Source organism: Melospiza melodia, chromosome 2 (assembly GCF_035770615.1).
Source record: "Melospiza melodia melodia isolate bMelMel2 chromosome 2, bMelMel2.pri, whole genome shotgun sequence".
Lineage (NCBI taxonomy): Eukaryota > Metazoa > Chordata > Aves > Passeriformes > Passerellidae > Melospiza > Melospiza melodia.
This window is the reverse complement of record NC_086195.1, coordinates 20,430,071-20,449,157: the sequence shown is the minus strand read 5'-3', so window position 1 is coordinate 20,449,157 and position 19,087 is coordinate 20,430,071. Positions and strand designations below refer to the sequence as shown.

General features: G+C 41.3%; 1 protein-coding gene across 4 annotated transcripts in view; it reads right to left on the bottom strand.

Annotated features, from left to right (window-relative positions):
- MID1 (midline 1) overlaps positions 1 to 19,087 on the bottom strand; it is a 240,041-nt gene that overhangs the window by 123,801 nt on the left and 97,153 nt on the right. For 2 of the 4 annotated variants that reach the window (XM_063147780.1, XM_063147809.1), the window contains exon 1: positions 16,778 to 17,043. The exons of the other annotated variants lie outside the window; for them this stretch is intronic. The gene's annotated coding sequence lies outside the window, so the exon portion shown is untranslated. Of the gene's footprint in view, positions 1 to 16,777; positions 17,044 to 19,087 lie in introns of those variants that run through there. 4 annotated transcript variants of the gene reach the window in all.

Here is a 19,087-nt window from a genome sequence, read left to right as displayed (position 1 = left end):
CACTATAACACTGTTCAGCATTAGTACTCCTCTCTCCCAGCCTGACCCATACCCATCTTCCTCCTGCTAAGCCTGTCCTTCACCATTTTTATGGTGTTTAGAATAGCCAAGTTCACTTGTGTAGAACTTCACCTCCTCACCCGAGGAGCAGCCACAGCTCTGAGCCCTGTGAGCCCCTGAGCGTGGCTGGCTCATTAGCTGGATCTGCAGTGCCAGCACCTTCACTCAGGACGAGCCTGGCTTGGAGAGCTGCATTAGGGAAATGAGCAGTACAAATGCTAATTCAAGGATATCTGTGCCCTTGCAAAGTGGGAGCTGTGCTTGCTGTGTATCCTCCTGGTAGTGCTTTTGCTCAGGTCATGGGGACGTTTTTAAGCAGCCTCCCCATCCTCTTCATTAATCAAGCTTGGAGTCACATCCCTGACTAATGCTGGAGTGCATGAAGGCTCATCCTCTCAGATTTAATAGCGGAGATGATGAGCTTTAGATGAGCACTTAATAATGACCTTCTGCTGCTAATGAAGTCTTTGGGGCCTGACTATAAGGAGTACAGTATGGGTAAAAAGACATGTATAATCTGGGTATTGGGCTCTCTACATCAATCATTTCATTCTCCTGATCTGCTGTTAACTGGTCCAGCATGACTGGTTAATGTGGATACAGGCACGGAATATGCCAAAACTTTCAGGAAAATCTGACCAAAAATTTAAATGTGGGCAAGATTGGAAAGTGGGAAATGTGAAGGTTTAGAAATAGAATATACAGGAAAACATGAAATAATGGAAATAAGTGGGAAAGACAGGATATATTAATAACTGCAATCCTGGTTTATGAAGATAAAAATGTGTGGTATGAAGCAGGCAACATTTCCTTCCACAGGTAAGGTTCCCATTAGGATTCTTCCAAACAATACCAATCTCAACCATAATTACATTTTGGATGGGGAGAAATACTTCTGAAGTCAACATTTTTGACAATAAATTGTCAGTTTGTTCCCTCATTCAGCTCATTGTGACGAAATACACATTGAACAGTTAAAATTCTGGTAAAGAAGTAATCTGTGGCTGCAGCACCACTCTGCTAACCTTGGTTGGTCACACTCTCTATAAAGGCTGAAATTCATCTCACCTGACTTTAGATCAGAAAAACAACATAAAGCAGGATTTTGCTGCATGTGTTATACAGCCATCTTTGAATGGGCTATAACAGATATCAGGGAAAAGAAGGCCTCCTCTAAATAATATCAAATTCCTGTTCATCTTATAAAGTAGAGGTGTATAAAATAATCCTGGGATCCTTCCCGACTCAACAGACATTTTAAGGAATCATTTTATCTTACATTTTTTATGGTTTTAGTGCAAAGAAAAATCTTATTCCTCAAGTACCCATATCCATGGACTACAAAGGAAGCTAGTAGCAAGTGGGCTAAGACACAGAAATCCCCATTGTCAGTAGACTCCCATCACAAAAGTACAACATAGCCAGAGAATTTCCAGTTAAATCAGTACACTTCCTGGAATGCAGTCATGCATGGTTTAATCAAGTTTAGAATGCCTCATTTAAAAAAGGAATCTCATAATATTGCTTAAAACATGACCTATATAAACAAAAAGAAAAAAAACCATAGAATAAAATTCTTTTCAATGCAACCCAGAGATCATGTACTCCAACACCCCTGCTATGGCCACCAACAATAATAGCTGACATTGCTCAAAGCTCCCTCCAGCCTGACCTTGAGCGCTTCTAATGATGGAACATACAAAACTTCTGTGGACAACCTGTTTGAGTGTCTCACCACCCTTATCATAAAAAATTTCTTCCTTACAGCCAATCTAAATGCACTCTCCTACAATGTAAAACTGTTGCCCCTTGTCCTATCACCACACACACTCTTCAGCTGTCTTGTAGGACCCCTTTAATTATTGAAAGACCACAATAAAGTCTTCTCTGAGCCTTCTTTTTCCAGGCTGAACAATCTCAATTCTCTCAGCTTGTCCTCACAGCAGAAGTGCTCCACTCCTCTGATCATTTTTGTGACCCTCCTCCAGACCTGCTTCAACAGGTGCATGTCTTTCCTGTTTTGGGACCTCCAGAGCTGGGTGCAGTGCCCCAGGTGAGGTCTCACCAGAGCAGAACAGAAGGGCAAAATCACCTCCATGGACCTGCTTTTGATGCAGCCCAGGAAGCAGCTGAACTCCTGGGCTGCAAGGGCAGACTGCCAGCTGATATCCAGCTTCTCAACCACTGGTATCCCAAAGAACTTGTCCTCAGCCTCGCTCTCAATCCATTCATCCCTCAGTTTGTATTGATACTGGGCATTCCCCTGACTTAGTCAAGTTCACATTGGTCTACTCCTCAAGCCTGTCAAGCTCCCTCTGGATGGTTTCCCTTCCCTCAAGTATTAAATGAGTCACTGAATTTCTTGCAAATGTTTAATTATATGCAAATGCCTATGAATGCCTTTTAAATCTGTGTAATATCACACTTGGACTTGGTTAAAGTTGGTTTTAAAAGATATGTCTTTTATAGGCAGCACAATCTTTTGCTGTCACATTTTGTAAATACTAGTCCTGTCTTAAAAAAAAAAACCAAACACCACTACCATTTAAATATTTTTAAATAAGGATGAGGGGAGAACACAGGAAACTAAGACTACTATTGGATTTAAGGCTAGCATGAGATTTTCTTATTTTCTTTAAAATACCTACTGAAGATGCCTTTCCTCGATACCTTGTTTCTTCATGCTGTATTGACCTTGCTGAAACACTAACACAGTAACCCTTCACTGACCCTGACTTCTCAGAGAATATTTTTTTTCATTATTCTGTATTGTTCTCTTCTCAGAGAACAATATTATTTTCATTATTCTGTATTGTTATGCCGAGATCAAGCCTATATCTTTTAGCACAAAATATCTTTTAGCACAATCTATTTAAGGCCTTTCACTACTTTTCTTCCTTATTCAAATGAATATCCAACATAGCACCAGGAGGCTTCAGCTCTTTATGTCAATCCATCCATCATTTGAAGAGAGATTGGACAGATGATAAAGATTAGTTATGCAAGGTATTTTTGGGAAAGGCATGATTCTGCAGGTCCCTTCTTATATATCTCCTTCCTTTTTGATAAATTAATAAGCTACATATTTAGACCCAGACACCTAAAATTCAGTTAAGTAAGGCAGATAAACTCCTGTTCAACTCATGTTTTTAAAATTTTCACTCCATTGTTTTTTCACATCAGTTTTCAGACTGAAGTTCCTGTGTTTGTTCCTAAGTTTTGCTGGGGCAGTTGCTGAGGTTTCTGTACCTAAGCTGCTCCCTGATGCTTTCCACTTAAATGCAGAAGTCTTTGCTGAACTTCTGGGCACTCTGGAGGGAAGTATAAACAGGTATTAGAAAACTAGCAGCATAAATTGATTTAGACTGTATCCTCTCCCCGAGGTGAATAAAGAGCATATAGTGGCTGACATGAAAGTAGAACAGCCTATGTTGTTAGATTGGGAGAACTGGAGGCCACCACCCAAACAAGGTGAATAATAAACTCCTCAGTTGCAGTGTGGACATATGGAAATGTAACAGACCACAGACTGACCCAAGTCCAGGATTCCTGGCCCAGCATATTTACATTTAAAAGATAAAGATAAATCTGCAGAATATTAAAAACACAACCTTGTACCAAACCTTTGAAATGATGCTTTAAACCATAGCCAAGCTTTGGCATGGTAAAACATCTGTGAATTATTTCATCCATGGAAATAAAATGCTCTGAATCTTTGGAAAACATGGTCAGTTCATTTTACATGCTCAGACTTAAACTGATAATACATCTAGAGGCCAGACAGAAACTTCTAAGGTCCGATCTGGAGATTTAGGCTGTTTTATGGAGCAGCTTTTCTTAGTATGAGCATTGTCCACCTCCTATTATCATTTGCAATTTCCCCCAATTTTCCCCAAATTTCTCTGCTAGTGCAAGAACACTAGCAATTTATCTCCCTCATTCTGAGCGATTCTGAAGGATTTTATGGCTTTTGATGCATTGTACCATCTCCCTTAAATATTTTCTGAGATACTATGACTCATTTCATTACTTCTGTAATTAAGATTTGGAGAGTGGATGTTCCTTGTGCCCTTTTGTGCTACTGGAATCTGTTTTTCCCATTCCCCTTACATCGGTCAAATTTCTTCTGCCCACATAACAAAGTAGCATGGCAAAAAGTCTCTTACTCAATACAAATAGGCTTATACCAAGAATCTTCCTATATTTCCTTTTTTTAAAAACTGGAGTCTTTCAACAACAATAAAGTAGAAACAAAATTCCCAAATACTATAGTTTACCTATGTGCCAATTTGCATCTTGTCTCTGAAACAAGAGTTGACAAGTCCAACATGTGTGAGAAATAACTGCTATTCAAAGTTAAGCTCTGGAAATGGTGACTGACATGGAGCCAGGCATTCCTTTAGCCAAGGGAATTATCAACTATAGACCAGCCAAAATAAGCTCAGAAATTTCCTCTGGGTGTTAATCACTCTGAGTATCATTCTTTCCCACACACTGGGCAAAGATTCTTGACCTTCTGATTTTTGAGCAAAATCACCCCTATTAATTAAATAATTTGTCCATTATCACCTGAAGACATATGTAACCTTTTCACCCCACACAAGAAAGAACACACTAAGTAAATAAATGTCTATTGTAAATATGAGCAAATCCCCAAGCTTGTTTCATTTCCTGCAGTGTATATGCCATCCCAGCACTGCTTAGTGTAGATCTGCACAACATAACACATTAACACATCTTTTAAATCTCCTATGAATGTCTTAGCACAGAACTTTCAAATGAAACAGTCCAAAGCTAGGAAAATAATTACAATTGACCTTACAGCTATAATGTGTGGACTATGGCTGGCCTGAAGTACAGCACTGCACATCTCTCCATATCAGACCACTGAGGTTATTATACTTTCCATGGTGTGTTTTACTGCAGTGACAACATCAAATGTCTTTATCACAAAAAAATAGCTTTACCCATGGAACTGCAATCATGAAAATGTGGGGGTAAGCTTTGGAATTGTCACTTCTGAGGGTGATTCTTTATTCATGCAGTGGAAGATCTATAAACTCAAAAGGTGTAACATTCTTACAATTGGAACAGAACCCTTTTTTAACAGCATCTTATGGTAAAAATTGTTCTCAGAATTTTTTACATTGATGCTGTCCCAGAAGCCCAGCTAACAAATTTCAGAAATGAAGATGCCTAAAGTTATTGGTATAATTGACGTTTTAAAGGATTATGTGTGCCTCTAGCCTTCATGGACAAGGTTTCACCATCTGGTAGAGACCATTTATTTGCACACATGACATAATGGCCTCAAGACTGAAAAAGTCAGAAGCCTTACAGCTTGATGAGAAAACTAAGCCTCATTTTAGCTGCTTTTTACAGACATTAAAATACCCAACACTTCAGAAGACTCTTATGATTTTTAAAAAGACACTGCAAAGAAAATCTTGCTAGGAAAATAGTTTTCTAGAGGATTTATAAAACAAAACTCCATTGATCATCCCATTACTCCTTTACACTGCAATGCAAATGTGAAGAACAAGTACCATTGGGAATAGTTCTTTCAAGAGAAAGGCCAGACTGTTTCAAAGAAGGTTCTAAGTGCTTAACTCCCTTTGTAAGGAGTTAAGACTCCCTTCAGAGGTCTTCTTTACCCTCTTTACCTTTCTGTCTTCTACCTTCCTTCTCTTTGTCTCCAAGTTCTTGAAGTTTCTGTACTATTCCTCTCTTTCATTTGTGCTTACCAAGGCAAGCTCTGACTTTGTACCACTGAAAAATCCTATTTTCATCCTCAAGATTTTCAAAAAAGGTTCATTCTCAATTTCTGGATAAAGCCTGCTTCCTCTGCTTTCCCAATGCAGTTGGAAGAAGACAGATGGTTAATCTTTTCCTTCTCTGCAGACTTCCTCCTGGTCTCCTCTCCTACACAATTGCTTTCCCTCTGTGCCTCTCATGTACTTTATTTTCTAAGTAAACTAGTCGAGTCTCAGGAATGCATCGTGATATTTTAAAATGTACTTCTCAAGAAAAGTAGAGCTGCTTCCCCTGCTATTATGTAGGAATAACACAAACGGACAGAGCTTCCCTTTTATTTCCTTTCCTTTCTCTTCCCCTACCTTTACCCCAAGTCCCTCAAAAAAGCAAACACACTTAGACGTTCCTTGCATAGCACCAACATCTGCCAAAAGATGTTCAGAAAGGCTAGAATAGATTTTCTGTCTTAGGTTTTTTCAAGAAAAATTTGCAAATCCAGTTCAGTGTTAGAAGGACAGGAAAAGAGGGGGAAAATCAATTTTCGTCTCCTTTGTCATGATCAAGCTTCCAGCCTCACACTGATAGAGCCAAGAGTTATACCTCAATGATGAGGTTAAATGCACATTTGAAAAAGGGGAGGGATTGGGACATTTCCTTTCTCTATCCCCTGCACTTACCTTACAGCTCTGAGAGGTCTGGTGTTGTTCAGATATCTGGGGAAGGAGCAGGAGGCCAAAAAACTGGGGACAGAGAAGTGAGGAGGCAGTAACAGAAAACGTAGAGCAGTGTCAGGGAGAGGGGGCAGCAAGGCTCAATACAAAGAGCTAAGAAAAAAATATAAGATCATTGGACTAAGAAAGCATGCTGGAATTAGTCTGAAAACTCAAGGGAACATTAGGCAAAAAATCAGCACCATTGGTTATTAGTCTCTTTTGGTGCATACCTGTATCTTCAGCTCAAGATAAATGGGGAAATAAAGTGCATTTCTCTATAAACCTGTTTTCTCCAGTAACAGTTTCCAGATTTTCAAGACCAAAATGACACAATCTATCTTCCTAAAGCTAACTCTTCTACAATTTTTAGAGGTATAAAATCATAGAAACACACAATAGAAAACAGCATGGCAATAGACAAATTAGACAAAATCCATGATCTAATACCCCGGGACTTCTGGTCCAGAAAGACAGATGATGCTTGAGAAATAACTAAAGCCCTTTGTGAGCAATCATGCAATAAGATGAACTTAAACAGGGAAGATTTTGGGGCTTGTTTTTGTTTTGTTAGGTTGGCCAGGAAGTCCCTCTTGGAGACTGTAAAGTAACTTTATCAACTAAGCCATAATGTGAGCTTAAACAAAGATAAATGTAATGTTCTGTACTTGGAAAGAAGTAACCAGCAGCCTCCTGGGCTTTCCAAAAAGAGTGCAGTCAGCAACCCAAGAAATGTGGCTATTTCACTCCACTTACAAGGTCACACTGGAATACTGTGACCACTTGTGGTCCCTCAGCTGCAGAACTGGAGAAGGCCCCGCAGAGGCCACTGGGATTATTGGGGTGTTGTAGCACTTGACACATGAAAGAAGGTTGAAGGAAACAGGTTTAGTCTGCCTGCAGAACAGAAGGTTCAAAGGAGATCTAATCACATTCCCTGAATAACTATAAAGTTAGTTATAAGGGAAACAGCTACTCTCTAGACAAGGATGCCTGCTGACAGAAAAAAAGGCAATGGGCACGAAGTGCTGCAAGAGAAATTCTGTCTGGATTGAAGGGAAAAAAAAAGAAAAAAGAAGATTGGAAGAGGCTGCCAGGAATGCAGTGGGCTCTCATGCGCTGGAAATTCTCAATATTGTTTGAGGAAATTGCTGTAGCAACCTGTGCTGAAGAGAAGGTTGGGCCAGATAATCTCCAGAGTACAGTGAGAGCTTTCCATGAATCCCTGCACAGTCTTTCTAGTTATGTGAATCACCTTGTCATCCCACAACCATCATCTTCCTCATGCATGAGGATTTTACTACTCTGGGTATATGTGATATTTATTTCCAGTCATTGCTAATCCTTCATAAGCAGTTTACACTTTAGTTCCACTTAAAAGAAGGAGGCACATGGGAGGCAATAGCAGACTCCTACCCTGACAATTTCTTTTGCAGTCAAGACATTCAAGGAGAGTTAAATTGCAGGAGGATTTTTTAACCTTCAGTAATAAGGCTTAATTAGGGATCAAGAGCAAATGTTAACAGCAAAGAAGAGGCACCTCTGAACACACATTAATATTGAGCTTTTGTTCCAATTAAGCTGGTTAACAAGGGATGTAAGAGCATTTGCATCTGAAGTATGCTCAAAGAATTCAGATAGCTATTACAATTTTTAATTTTACTTGAGCTGAGAATTCTGAGTAGGAGGGATCTTTTCAAGATTAGATATATTTGTGCAGAAATGGTGAAGAACTTGTACAGGTTTTACTTAGCTAATTTTGACACTGAAAGAAAAAAGCTCATGCTGAAAATCAAGAATAGATTTGTTATTATTCAAGAAAATAAGAAATTTTTTTTAAATTGTGAAAAAAATTGTGAAGGAAGGCCTGGTTATTGCTCTCACACTACCACCTGGTCTGTTCAGCATTTTCCACAAAAGACGTATTTGAATAACTACAACAAAAGACTATTTTGAATGGGGGATCTGCCTGACCTCCTCAATAACAGCTTCAGCAGAAGCAAGATCAGGCTTCAGAGCTACCCATTTTGGACCAAGAAATGTTAAGAAGCAAAAGGGGCAACCTTGCCATACCCAACATTTGTTAAACACAGTAAGAGGCACAGCTGTGAGAAGGTAGGTAAAGGTAAGGAACAGAGCTTTCCTTTGCTAACATTTACCAAAATACTGTAACAGCAAAATTTTTCCATTAGAGCAAAGAACTGTAACATCTAATTCCCTGGTTGTTCCCTGATGTACCACAACTTGAGCCCTGGCAAATATCTTAAAAGTCCAGATGGCAGCAGAGGGAAAAACCAACATGAACATAAATGTGAAAGAAGGGGCTTGTGATTTTGATGAAGACTAAAAAAACACCTCATTTTTCCCAAGAGAAATACTGAGGACTTTGAATGAGACCTTACCTTCAGGGAAGAATATGGTGTGGCTCCTTTAAGCCAATCTATTTTACATAAGCATCTGGTAAATTTAAAAATGCAGTGTCTTAGCAATTAAAACCTCTGTGGAAAAGGTGTACATGGTTACATATGTTAGCACAGTTTTTTATATTCATGAATTTTACTGAGTTTTAAATACAAAGGGGACAAGATGCTTTTCAGAATTTGTAGCTATAATTTTGCTGTGACTAAATTTACTCCTTTTTGTTATACAGAGGACAGATATGAAAGGGAAGCTGGTTTCAGGAGGTTTTTGTTTTGTATCAGTTTTCCCCAGATCTCTAGAATTAGCCTGAAGGATCCTTTTAGAGAGCTAGTAAATATATAAAATATTAGGACAACGCTGCAATGCAAAAAGGATGTTAAATTGCTCATCCAAGGAGATGACATAACAAATACTGACATAATTTCCAAGCAGCAAAGCAAAACTAGGTCAAATCACATTGACCTATCTAACATAATAAGCCCCTTTTTTTTCAGATTTTTACAATGTAGACTGTGTCTCCAGGCATTAATGTCCCCTGTTATCAATGTATAGCATTGTCACTCTGCTTTAATGTCTTATCACCATGTTGTGTTAATTAGACCAAAACAATACAGTGCACTTTTGAACTGCTTAAATCCCAGTTTGAAATCTCTGTCTAAACTATAACTCTGAGGTTTCCCAGTTAGAAGTGAAGTCATTAATCATCTACCTATTTCAATAGGTGCTGGTGGGATAGGGCAAATTTTGACCTGTATGGTTCAAACCTAGGCTTCTGAGTTGTTCAGAACAAGGCTCACATAGCTGGCATCTCTCAATGAGGAAATGCCTGCTGGTATTGATGGCATTTGGTACAAGCAGAGAACACACAATCTCTTGGGTATTGAATGGACAAACCTGGTCTGTGCTGTCCCTGCCCAAGAGCTTTGTCCACGTGCTCTGCGCTGAAAGGAACAATCCTTTTCCTTGCCCAGGGCAGTGTTCCCTTCCCCTATTCTTGCTGTTCCTCTGCACATCAGGTTTACAACTCGCGTATTTTTCAGTGAGATTATTTACAGAGTTGTGTAGGCTTCTGCCTACAGCCTCTTGCAATTCCAACAAGAACAGAAGCACAAGTAGTAAGAGAGAGATCTGTCTGTATCCCTGCATCCAGAGCTGAGGTGGAAGCAGACACTGGGCTCAGGGCTTGAGACCTCCCTGCCCAGGGAGCTGGAGCTGGTTCCAAAGGAGGAAAAAAGCAGAGGCACACCTTGGTGGTCCACAAAGGAGTTGCTGTCAATAGAGTGTACATCTTCCATGCAAAAAAACATACAGATTTTGCAATAAGGGCATAATATTAGGTACAATCCAATGATATATCCAAAACCTGCAAAACTTTTGAAGCTTGCTTTGTGATGAAGAGATCCTTAAAACTGGGATGCTGGCTGTTTTAATGATGGAGTGGCTAGATTTGGCAACTCAAATTCAAAATATAAGTTATGAAAAAGTGTTTCTTCTTACTTTTTTTTTTTTTTTCATGTCTCCAATTACCCCTCAGGAAGAGAATTCCCCAAACTAATACACAAAACAAGCCAAATTAAAAAGAAAAAAAAAAGAAAACCACAAAAACCAAACAAAAAAATCCTACCCTAAACAAAACGCCAAATCAAAGCAAAACAAAAACCAAAAGGGATCGTGTTTCCATATGGGATAACTACTAAAAAAAAAAAAGGATTTTTTGAGAACAGTTTTGCCATAAAATATTGATTTCTCAGTATTTTTTGAAAGAAAACATCAGTTTTAGCTAGTGCCCCAAATAAAGATTAAAAAAAAAGGGAGATCCCAGAGATGGTGTGGAGGGGGAGGGAGGGTCTCATCTAAGCAAGCCGTTGTTTCACCTGACTCTGCAAAGTGCATCAGCTTGCCAGAATCACAAATGAGTCTGCCCTACCACTCTGGCGTGTGTGTGGGGAGGAGGATCTCTCTAAGCTCCAGCTGTTCAGTAATTAAATGCCTGCAGACCCAAAGAGAGGAGTCAATGCCATCAGTCCTGGGCACCTGCTCAGACACTGAGCCCCACAGGTGCACAGGACAGCCTGGGTGAAGAGTGATGGGAAGATGTTGCTGCCACCAAAGGCATGAGAAATATGTTTGCCTTCCTAACCCAAAGTGTGCAGCAACTGTCATAACCTGTCACCAGCTCCTTTCTGGAGCCATAAAATGTTCCTCCATAAATATTTTCCTTAAAGACCAGCACACTGCAATAAAAAAATCCTACCAGCCCCATGGATCTCCTCATTTACTGTCCTTTTATTCCTTTTACAGGAATAAAAGCCTGGAATTCCTTTTATTTGTTTTACTGTCTTAAAATTGTTCTTGCACCCAGTTATCTCAACACTTATTCAATCAACAAAGTTGATAAAACTTTTTGGGCCAAACAAACATTGCTTCTTTGCCAGCTTTTTTCTCCTCCCACACCCCCCGGGAAGATATAAATACTAATGATAAAAAAAGCAAATGGGAAAGAATTTTAAAGAATTAAGAACTATTTTTACTGTTTAGAAAAGAGATCAAAATCAGCTTCCACCCTTTAGCGCTTTTCCCAGCTTTCAGACAGGCTGGATTCTGCACGGCAAGCCAGGGATCTCAGGGATATGCAGTAATTCCTTACAGCTTGCTAAAGCATTACAAGCTCTAAAGCTGCACGACTGTAATAAAGACTTTGAACCAAAAACAGGCTAAAGAATGAAATACCCTATGAAGTCTGAAATTCACTTCAAACAAAACTCCAGCACACATCCAAAAGGCAATTAATACAACTGTGTGTGAATACTTGTCTGCTCCTTTCCCTCCACTCAGTCTTCACCCACAGACAAATTAAACGGTTTCTCCAAATGCTGAAGCAATTTTGGAGCCTCAGCAGATTCCCTGAGCATTCACCACCGCGAGCTCCTGGTTCCCAGCATTTCATTTTCCTCGAGCCCGGGCTCCAGCAGACCCCTTACCTCTCGTGCTACTCTGTGGAGGGACTCTGAGGTCTGACAACTTTTTTGCAGTGCTCAGAAGCTGCTGAGCCCCTCTGTGGCACTGCCTGCTTCCCCGTCCCCTGCCAGGGGGGAAGCCCTGAGAGCAGGCAGCGGTGGGGAGGCGGCAGCCAGCGCAGCAGAGGGCTGGGCAGCCAGAGGGAGGGAGCTGGAGACAGAGCTCATCGAAGGTGGGAGGCCTGGTGGGGATCATGGAGACACAGATACGCATCTAAATAATTCAGGCACTAATAAAAGCTTTAGGTTGGGCTCTGTTCAAGATGTGAAATGAAGCTGAATTTTGATGTATTTCAGGCTTCCATCAATGCAGAACGTGGTGTTACTTAATAACCTGACACTGGAAAACCAACATTATTTTAAAAGTATTCCTCATAAAGTTAATGAGGAAAGTGGCTATGGATACGTATATTTGCAACTTTAGGTTGAAATTCTGTCGCGGGAAGATTTTGAGAGTTCAAGTCTGACCTCTACAGGTAGGCTGCTGAAATAGGAACAGGATCCTGGGATCGCAAATCGCACACAAAACTCTTACAAATCAGCGAAAGGTAATGGATCAGATGTATGACTTAACATCACACTATCATCAGTGCCTCCTGAAGCCATATCTTAAAAACACAACAACTTGTATCATCATCTACGGGAATTTGGCTCTTGCAAATGCTTCTTTTGCAAACTGCATAGACAGTGCAGCACCACAGGAAAAAGCACATCCAGCACGAATATTTTTACATTCAAAAGTGTAAATGGGTTATGCTCTGCTTTTTATTATCCCTCCCCCTTCCTCAATCTTGCACACGATCTACTTTTGCAGAGCTACAGAAACAAGCATTACTTTGAAACTGATAACATTCATTTGCGTTTTGCAGAGCTGATGTTTTTAAATGCCCTGATTGGTGCCACCTTTTTCTAATCAGAACCAACCACTCTAACAAACTACCCTTTGTCAGGGGAACCCATCCCCTCTGTTCCCACCAACCTACAGCACATGTTGCTATAGCTACCCTGCATGTCTATTTACCACACAAGTGATCAAAGGGAGCAGACAACACACACATGCACACACACACAAAAATCCTCACCAGGCTTCCTACCCAGCAAAGTCCAGTCACTAATTAACTGATACACTCCCAGCCTGCAGACTCTGTACACCTGTTTTCTTTATTCTGCATGGTACACTCACAAAAAAGGGCAGCATTCTTTAAGATGCTCTTTCTTCCCTTACAGGCCAAACAAACAACAAAACATCCCAGGATGAACTCTTTAAGATAAGGCAAAGGATTACAGAACTTCAGGATAAAAATACAACTTTTCTATAAAAGAACGCATTAGGAATTTTAAAAGGTATGCAAAAGAAAATAGGAAATAAGAAACACATGCTAAAAACTTAAACAGCTGAAAGGAAGGGGGGTGATTTTGAATTTTGCATATGTTTTGCACCGAAATTGTATACAGCCTTTGTTCACTTGGTGAATTATATGCACACTAAAAGCCATATGACTGCAGACACGATAAGTGATTGTAATGGTTTTATGTATCTTAGAAATACAGTTTTTCATTTTCAGGTGGTCTGTCAGTTAAGAGTTGTTTAGTTGAACCTCTTTATGTGACAAAGGGCTCAAGCCTGCCTCGATCAAAGTCAATGGTACTTCAATAGGAAGAGGCCAAAATAAGGAGCTGCATTTTTTGTCAATGACACTCCTTTGAGCTGCACTTCAGGGATATATTGTGGTTGAAAGGGAATGAAAATGAAGTATTAAAATTCATCAAACATTTGATTTTCTGTGAAGTAGGCTTAGGAAACAAAACAGAGCCCACAGTGCCCTCTCCAGTTCTGTGGCAAACTCAGGGAATCCAGCCTTATAACTGTGTCCACCCTCACAAAAACTCCGCCTTCATGAAGGCTAAGCACCTCTTTAGGAGCTTCCATCACTTGCAAATTTCCTTACTTTATAAATAACAAACTGAACTCAGTACTCTGCAAAGAAAAAAAAAAAAGTGTAAAAGTGTTACTTGTGAAAGCTTTTTTCTTGTCTGTTAGTTGCAAAAAAAAAAACAAAAAAAAAAACAACCAAACTATGTAAGATACCTTTAAAATTGCACTTCTGCTTCCTAACATTAGTCTTACAGCACATACAAATGGGTATAAATTAGTATATTTCCTGTGGATGTTTAAATTTTCACTGATACATTGTGATCAGTGTAGTTTCCCAGATGGGATAGAAATGTTCCTTTTTTATTGTTGGACCTTATTTGTCCAACAAATAAGGTTGGTTTGAGGTTATTCTATTAGACAGCAAGAAGACAGCTCTTGTTGAGGTTTTCAGTGATCAGCTACAAATGACTGCTTTTTTATACTCTCTCATTTACAAGTCTCAGCTCAGTATTTACACCAACCCCTGCGACCTGCAGGAGACTATTGGACTGGCACAGTAGTAAAGTAGGTTGAATCTTATCAACAGGCTGCATATTACATTTCTACAGTAATTCCTCCACTTCTATTAGGGAAATTAGTGCATTTTTCTTTCTATGTGCTCAGCAGCTGTGGGTTGCCCTTGGGTCAGATCAGTCATCAGCATAGTACATGGTTTCATTCCAACACCTGCAGTACATTGCCATATGCCTATGTCCTTGTTGGTTAGCTCTGCAACACCAAATTGAGCTATAGCTCCTACCAAGAGCCTCTCAAAGTGGGAGCATTCACTCCCAAAGCCTGTGAAGAGGAAGGAGTTAACCCACTCCCCCCAGCTGGTGCAAGGATGAGGAAAGGATCACCAGGGAAGGGCAGAGAAAGCAACAGGACAGGTAGGGAGAGAGGATTATAAGGTGGCAGAGAAGGTAAGAAAGAGCTCTCTGTTGCTCTGAATAGGAGGGCCATGGAAAAGTCACCCATAACTTTCCCTTAACAGTTTCCAACTAGAAGCAGCGATGAGGGCTCCAGCTTCACATGACTCCAGTTTCTAGGTGTCTGCTGCAATGGATTTCCTAAACGCTTTATACTGTTACCTCATGGCCCATGACAACCTTCACCTCCCACAGAAACAGGGGCTGATGCACACAGCAGCCCAGCACCACCCTGGCCCCCAGCTCCCTGGGCTGTGCCCTCGGGCCCCAGCAGAGCACACGCAATTTCCCGGCCAAACTGGAGATTTCCGAGCACAGCAAGCCAAGGGAAGGCAGAGGAGCATTCCCAAAGCGTTCCCTCGGCACGGAGAGAGCAGCGGCGCTCGGGCAGGTGTGGAACAGGCCCGGCCCGGCGGGCGCGCCCCCGAGAGCGCGGCGGGAGCGCGCACCCCGGGCAAGAACCGGCCCGCCTGTGCCTGCCCCTTCCCGGGATGGAATGTCTGCCCGTCCCTCCTCCTCCTCCTCCTCCTCCTCCGCAGGGTGCGTGTGCCCCAGCGCTCCCCCTCCGCCCCCATGCTCTGTTAGGCTCACTCGCCTTGCTCTTTTAACCCCCCGCTTATGAATCTTCATCATCCCTGAAGCCTGTTCTTTAGGTGGAAATATTTCAGGAAAGTGCACGTTTCACACAGAGCATTTTACACTTTATTATTGCCGTCCTGTAACATTTTTGCTTCTTTTGCACTCCTCGTTGGTAACCCCCTGTGCCAAAGTACCCTCTTGTGGTGATAATGATTTTTGATGACTACGTGCGTCCAGCTGACCAGCCTGGGTATATAAAATGCCCTTCATTGTGCTTTGCAAGGACAAGAATTTCTCTCTCTTTAAAGAGTGGTGATTTTGCTAGTGGGAGCAAGAAATACCTTTCTTCTTCTATCACCTGCGTTTTTCTTCACCCTTCCTCGCCTCCTGTAACTTAGAGAAAACTGGCAAGGAAGCTGGGATTTCCCACCATGGTTTCAGAAAGTGAGTGTAAAACAAATGTTCCATTTGCACTACAGGTGCAAAATCCTCACACATGCATTTCCTGGACATGTACTATAAAAGTCCCCCTGAGAACTGAATGAATGACACCCACACAGAAAACCTAGATAACTTGTATTACCTCTTAACGTATTGCCCACCCAAAAAAACCCCATATTATGAGCAAGTTTAGGAAGTAAACTAGCTTTTTAAACTGGGACAGATCTTTGAATGATACAGCCAGTTGTTCTTCCTCCCACAAGGCTCTTGTAAGTGTACATTGTGGCTGTAAAACTATGAAAAACAAGAATCAAAAACATTTTGCCACTGTGCTTTATAACTGTGAGAATGAAAATAAAAGCTCCTTTTGTCTCCTCAGGTGAATAGAAGTCTTGAAAAAAACCCTAATTTGAATAATCTTTAAAAAAAAATCCCTAGAAAACCCATCTCAAAGTACTTCTGTGAAGCTGCAAGACAGCTTGAAACTACTACGTTTTAAAACAATCAGAAGATTAAAGCACTGGCAGGCAAGGAACTCACGCAGAGCTGTTTAATAAATTATCCTTGGGCTGAATTATTGGCATATTTAGGCTTATAACACAGCAAGCTTTTTCGCATGTCACAAGCAGGGCTGCGAGACAGCCTACACAATGCCCTTAGACCATGGCAAACTGGAATTGATTTACACAGCTCGCAAACCGCTTCCACGCTCCCTGCGAGTCCGGAACGCACCATGACCTGCCTGGCATCCCTTCCCTGCCCACCGGGGGAATCGGGGAGGCAGGGATGCCTCCCCAGGGAGCTGGGGGAAAAAGAATTTATTTTTTTTTTTTTGCCCACACGGAAACTTATAATTATAAGAAGAAAATAAAGAGGGGGGGAAAGCAGCGGATTCGGCAGGGGTCGGGAGCGGAGGTGGCCGGAGCCGGCGGGCAGTGAGTGGCTCCTTACCTGCCTCATGGTGAGATTCCCATCATCCATCCAGCGGGCCAGGGCTGCTCACTCCGCGCTGCTGTCGGCAGGGCACAAATCCATCAAGTTTCCCACCGCAAGCAAGTTTCCCTCCCTCCTCTTTCCTGACTATTATTCCCCCCCCCACACACACTTTTTATTCCTGGCTAGGGGGGAGCCCCGAGACAATGTCAAGTTTCCCAACCTTCCTTGCCCAGCCTATGAAAAGTCGGCGGCGGGGAGGAACTGTCCGGCCGGCTCTGGTTTCAAACGCAGCCCAGGGATGGAGCAGTTGGCTGTGGAATGGCCTCGCCAATCACGGGGAAGGGGAGGGCGGCCGAGCACATAAAGGCTGCTGCCTACACGCGGATTAGGAAAGCTTTCAAGGGTTTAAAAGACTGAAAGCAGCTGGAAACAGTGTCTAGGGCTACAAAGAGGGAAGTCAATTTGCGGTGTAAGAGATTATTCCCATTCTCATGTAACTGCTCCGGGTCTGCTCGAAGCTTAGCAGGCTCCCAGGCAAGGATATGTAAATCTGAAATTACGGCAGCATCAGAGCGATGCAGGAACGCTCGACAGCCGCCCGGTAAAGTGGCGATATCCCGTCTCCAGAAGCACCGATTTCCTCATGTCAGATTAAAGGGAAAATTACATCATGACAAGAGCAAGAAGTCAAATTCCGTTTCCCATTTACATTAAGGGCAAGTGCCTGTCTGTTGGAAGGAATTAAAATATATGTGTGGGTCCGGAGGCTATGGAAATGTTTTGTTGCAAAGTTTTATTTGTTTCAGTGGCAAACGTTTCATCATGCCTAGCCTCAGTTCATTGTCTGCTTTCCCTTCTTTAGGGAGGGTGGTTTCCTCATTCCTGAAGCTTTTTCATGCAAGATAACACTGGACTCGAAATGAAACTTCAAAGAAAAAAAATAATGTGTTTTTTTGTTTAGTTTTTTAACGAGATCAGCTGCTATCTGCTGCCCCTCGGTGGCTTTCATTAAAATCAACAAAGAAAAGACAAAATCAAAAATCTCAACTCTGAAGTGCCATTGCTGTTTGAGTTCCACCTTTCATAGAATTATAGAATTGTTTATGTTGGAAGGGACCTTTAAGAAAATTTAGTTCCAAATTTCTTGAGTTAAAAAAAAACCCCACAAAACCAAACAACAACAAACCAAACAAACAAAGAAAAAAAACCCCACAAACCCCCCCCCCCCAAAAACAGAGAAGTGCAAGCCTGCAAATTGATACCAGCCAATCTTCTCCAAAGTGGAGAAGGCTTCTAACTTTTCTAACTTACTATCAGCTCAGAAGGCCGTTAGCCATTCTGTTCCACTCTTAATGGAAATCTGTCTTTTGATCTTAGGGAACAGTCAGGCAAATCTGATGCCTGAAGTAACGTCCCAATATCATGAATTTGCTTCATGGTAGGCTTTATCTACCAAGGAAAAAATTAGCCACTATCCATAAAAACCCTTGGCAGTTCAAGTAATCTTATTGAATTGAGTTACAGGGGAAAAAAAGTTGCAATGATATGTTTCCAGGACTTTAATTAAAAGCTTCCAAAAATAGACTTCCTTTTAATTTATGATAAGCTCCAGCAGTGAGTATGTCACAGGAAAAGAAATAAAAGATCTGAAATATGTACTTATTTGTTTTTCCATTAAAAGACAATAATGGTTTTTCTCACAAATGCAACAAAGAAAGGAGCTTGCATAATATTGGCACTGTCTGGATCAGAAGCACGGCATGGATGGAGAGAAAACTTGACTGAAACCACTACTGGAATTTATCCAGGTCCAACTTTATTCTTGCCTGGTCTGTGTCCTCAGAAGGAAGGATCCAATGATATGTTTTAATGTACAACACCAACCATCTCCAGGGATCAATATAACAGCTGCATCAGGGTAAGACAAACCATTCTTTCTAGCCAATGTGGAGATGAGTGAGTGATGCCCCAGTGATGCTCTAACACTGCCCACTTGCACAACAGCTTGAAGCAGCTGCAATGCAGAGAGGGAGGTGCATTAAGAGCACTTTGCAGGAATGCCTGTCCTCTGTTCCCCAAGGACACGTGTCACTTAAAATGAGCATGTGGCATGTGAGGACCTTTTCCTGCTTTAAATCTGGGAGAATCCTCTCCAGGATGCATTCAAAGGAAATATAAATTTACTTTTTCAAAGTAATTGGAACATTAGGGGTAAACTAACCTGGTGAAGAGGATGTAGTAAAAAGTTCAAAACTTACAAAATTAGTAAGGATTATAAATAATTTACACAAAACCCCTATATTTGATTTCAGGGTTTAAAGAAGG